This window comes from Cervus canadensis, chromosome 31 (genome assembly GCF_019320065.1).
Source record: "Cervus canadensis isolate Bull #8, Minnesota chromosome 31, ASM1932006v1, whole genome shotgun sequence".
Taxonomy (NCBI): Eukaryota; Metazoa; Chordata; class Mammalia; order Artiodactyla; family Cervidae; genus Cervus; species Cervus canadensis.
The window spans coordinates 373,977-378,530 of NC_057416.1; the positions used below are offsets into that span (position 1 = coordinate 373,977).

At 37.7% G+C, this 4,554-nt stretch overlaps 1 pseudogene; it reads right to left on the minus strand.

Moving 5' to 3' along the window:
- Positions 1 to 2,495: 2,495 nt before the first annotated feature.
- On the minus strand, positions 2,496 to 3,411 carry LOC122432641 (annotated as a pseudogene).
- Positions 3,412 to 4,554: the final 1,143 nt, after the last annotated feature.

Sequence of the window (4,554 nt, forward strand, 5' to 3'; positions counted from 1 at the left end):
GGAGCCTGGTGGGCTGCCATCTATTGGGTCGCACAGAGTCGGACACAACTGAGGCAACTTAGCAGCAGTAGCATGCACACTTACATGCTAAGTCACTTCAGTCATGTCCAACTCTATGCAACCCGATGGACAGCAGCCCACCAGGCTCCTGTGTCCACAGGCTTCTCTAGGCAAGAATACTGGAGTGGGTTGCCATGCAGCGCATAATCGCAAGTGCAATGTGACATTCACCAAAAGATCTTTGACTTAGCCATTAAAACCTCAGAAAAGCTAAAAGACTGAGAAAGAACAGAGGGTGATTGCAGAGAAGATACCATTTAAATGAAAAATTAATATCAAAGATTCTTTTAAAACCCCATGTTTCTGGAAATTAAATGTTCACATTTAAATGATGAGTGGATCTAAGGAGCCATTGCTGTTGTTGTTCTACAGTTGCTAAATCATGTCTGAGTCTTTTGTGTCACCAGGCTTCTCTGTTCATGGAATTTACCAGGCAAGAATACTGAAGTGAGTTGTCATTTACTTCTCCAAGAGATCTTCCTGACCCAGGGATAAAACCTGGGTCTCCTGCATTGCAGGTGGATACTTTACTGATGAGCCATCTGGGAAGCCCCTCTAAAAATCCATAACAAGAAAAATTAGAAAATATGTCCAACAGAATAATTCACTCAAAACTTTGATACAGTTCCATTTATTCTTCCATCTAGTGATACTACTAAAAGTCTAGAAAGTGTATTATCTTAGGGATGAAAAAAAAATGAATGAGGCTTGAAACTTTTGATCCAATTCTGAGAAATACTATGTTGTAAAAAACAAAACAAGAAGAACAACAAAAAATAAACAGGAAATTAACATGTGATACAGTTTTATTAATTAAAGTAGATATTTTGTTCAGATTCCCAAAATTTTATGCTAGCACCCATTAGTTGTTTTCATACCTTTTAAAGATTTCACATTGTATTTAGTTGCATTGAGCAGCTTCAACTGCATGCAACAGATTCTAAGTTCTCTTTTCATTTTGTTTTATTCTGTTACAGAGCTAAAAGTTTAAATAACAAAGATGCTTAAATCTGTTCTACAATAACCACCTCCAAGTGATTGTACATCTCTGTTTGAGCATCTTTACTGAAAGGATTAATGAGATCAATGATCACTCAGCTAGTTGCTCAGTGTTGTCTGATTCTTTTGCAACCTCATGGGCTGTTGCCCACAAAGCTCCTCTGTCCATGGAATTTTCCAGGCAAGAATATTGGAGTGGGTTGTGTTTTCTGCCAGCCTTGCTGCACCTACACCCAAAATGGATTTTTCTGCTTGCCACTCAAGGTCATAGTTCTTTATTCATGAGCCTCAGCCAGCCAGCACTACAGTGAAAGGCTCCATCTCACCAGTCCCAGAAACACTTCATTCTTGCCAGCCTCTGTTCACATGTGAATTATTTCTCTCCCAAGGCAACCCAGTTAAACTTTCCCACAGTTCATTGGGAAACTATACCTTCTCCATAAGAATAGAATCCCAAACTTGGGGAGGATACTCACATTCTAAGTATGTTACTTTCTTCTAAATTCATCTTGCATCCCCAGGTCCTTCTTTAGAGAGCTCATTACACCCTGTTATAGTTAATAGCTGTTTTCGTTTAGTCACTAAGTGGTGTCTGACTCTCTTGCAACTCCATGGACTGTAGACCACTAGGATCCTCGGTCAATGGGATTTCCAAGCAAGTGTACTGGAGTGGGTTGCTATTACCTTCTCCAGGAGATCTTCCCAACCCAGGGGTAAAATCCAAGTCTTTTGCATTGGCAGTAGAATTTTTACCACCCAGCCACCAGGGAAGCCCCTTGTAGTTAATACCCTGATACAATTATTTATTGCATGTGAACTCTTTCTATTCAATTGCACTGTGGTCTGTCTCCTGGCTGAACCTTAACTGATATCACATATAAAATACCAAACACAATGCCAGCCTTACAAACATTTAAGAAACACTATTTCTTTTCACTGTACAACAAAAATTCAATGAACAAGAAAATTCCACAAAATAATTTCTATTGAGTCCAAAATAAATGAATATTTTTGACATGTTATTTTCAATAATCAGTAGTAACCAACATCTCTATGTTACATACTAAGACAATTTGAATACCAATCCAATGTTCTAGGTTCTTAGCTTGTAGCTTCTAAAGACATTTGAGATAACCAGATAATAGATAAATATTGATTAAAAAGCATTAAGTTATGATGAGAGTGTGGGATGGGAGAAAGTAAATCTGGATTTCAGTCTAAACTTTAGGTCTGTGCGCAAGTTGCTGTTCAGTCCCTAAGTCATGTCCAACACTTTACAACACCACAGACTGCAGCCTTCCAGACTACCGTGTCATTCAGTGGCTATCTGCAATTATTATTCAGTGTTTTTTAGAGTTGATGTATTCATCTATAGATCAAGAGGATTGGATGAGATTATCTCTTTTACTTCTATCTATAAAGCTCAGTGAATCTCTTTAATCACTATCTGCAGTCACTTTCTGTCTCCAGTGTTTTTTCATAGCATCTTTTATCTCAGCATTTCTTAGGGTATAGATTAAGGGATTTAACATAGGGGCCACCACAGTGTAAAAAATAGCAACAGCTTTATCAATGGGCAGAGTGGTGACTGGGCAAAGATAAACAAACATGCAGGGCACTAAAGACAAAACAACTACTGTGATGTGAGAGACACATGTAGAAAGGCTTTGCCTCTCCTCTCCAGGCTATAGTTCTTTAGGGAGCACAAGATGACCACAGAGGAGACCAACAGGAGGAGGAAGTTTAACAGGCAGATGAACCCACTGTTGGCAGCCACAAAGAGACCAAGGATGTGAGTGTCCATGCAGACAAGCTTTAACAAAGGGTACAAGTCACACATGAAGTGGTCTATGACACTGGGGCCACAAAAGGGCAGCCAGACTGTAAAGAGGATCTGAATGGTTGTGTGGAGAAATCCTCCAGTCCAGGCCGCCCCCAGCAGGAGGAGGCTCATGATGGCCGTGTCGTGCAGAGGTTTCAGATGGCCACATAGCGGTCATAGGCCATCTCTGTGAGCAGGATGATCTCAGGAGCACCAAAAATGTGTTCTGCATAGACTTGAGACATACACCCATTAAAGGAGATTGTTTTGATCTCCTGAAGGGAGTCCACAATCAACTGAGGAGCTGAAGAAGACGACTAGATTGCGTCTACCAAGGAAAGGTGGGTCAGGAAGAAGTACATGGGGGTGTTCAGAGCAGGGCTGGTGGTAATGGTAACCATAATGAGCAGGTTGCCTGAGAGGGTTACCATGTGCAAGATCAAAACCACAACAAACACTATTTTTTGCATTTGGGGGTTCTGTGTAAGACCTACTAGAATGAATACAGTCACATTCCTTTCATTCTCCATCTATGTAGTGTGGGTAATAAAAACTCAGGGAAAGAATACTTTACCTTAAAAAGAAAATGAAAAGGAACCATAAAAGAGTCAAATACACCAGAACTCTGCCTTTTTAACAGTTCTTTGATAATCTCACAGATGAGTCTTGCTTTCCCAAAACTCTGTAGGAGTAGTATCTTAAAACTTCTTTTAGTTGACTTAGCCTTTTTTTTTTTTAATTCTAATCTCAAGCTATTTTTGTAAGACATAGAATAACCAGAAGAAAGAAATTCAATTTCCTTGACCATAGTGTCTGAAATATTTCAATGGAACATCAATATAATGGAAAAATTGGGCCATTAGACATAACAATTTTGAAGGACAATCAAAGTTTATGTACAAAATAACATGAATAAAAAAATCACAAAAGTCTATACTTACAAATTATGTAAAAATAGGTAAAATTTTAGTGAATGTACTTACTGAATTAGCATTTAAAGATTATAGGTTTTATATGCATCTTTTAAAAATAAAGTTCGAATTCAAAATTTTCACTTATAAAATTGTATATACTTTTTTAATCTATGTTAAAGCATATGCATAGAACATTGGTAAGAAAAATAATTTAATGCATTGAGGACATTTGCTCCTGAATGTGAGATTATGGTTAATATTTTATTTCTCATGTTTTTCAGTATTTTCTAAATTTCTACAGCTTGCATTACTACTTCTATCATGAGAAAATAAATATAATTTTCATGTTTTTTCTTAGAGTTGTGATGTTGAAACTATGTCATTTTAAATTGATTGGAATATGCATGAGAAAACAGATATAGGGAATTGTACTTTTGTATATCATGGGACCCCAAGAAATATCTGAATATAATTTTAGTTAACTGCTCTAGTGTACTTACAATTGTTATCAATTCACCAACTAGACATAGAGTGAGGGCACAACTGGCACTCACTGACTTCAGAAAATTAGAATGAAGGGTGAGGCTGCCCCGACTGCCCCATGGGTCACTTACAATTACCTTAGATCCCACCTTTATTCTACCAACAAAAATGTTGGTCTCTGCTTTTAACTTATACCATTTATACTTGTAGCCAATAAGTCCTCTGAATAATCAACCATATCAGCTTAAAGCAAAGTCTATTTCAACTACTTGATGT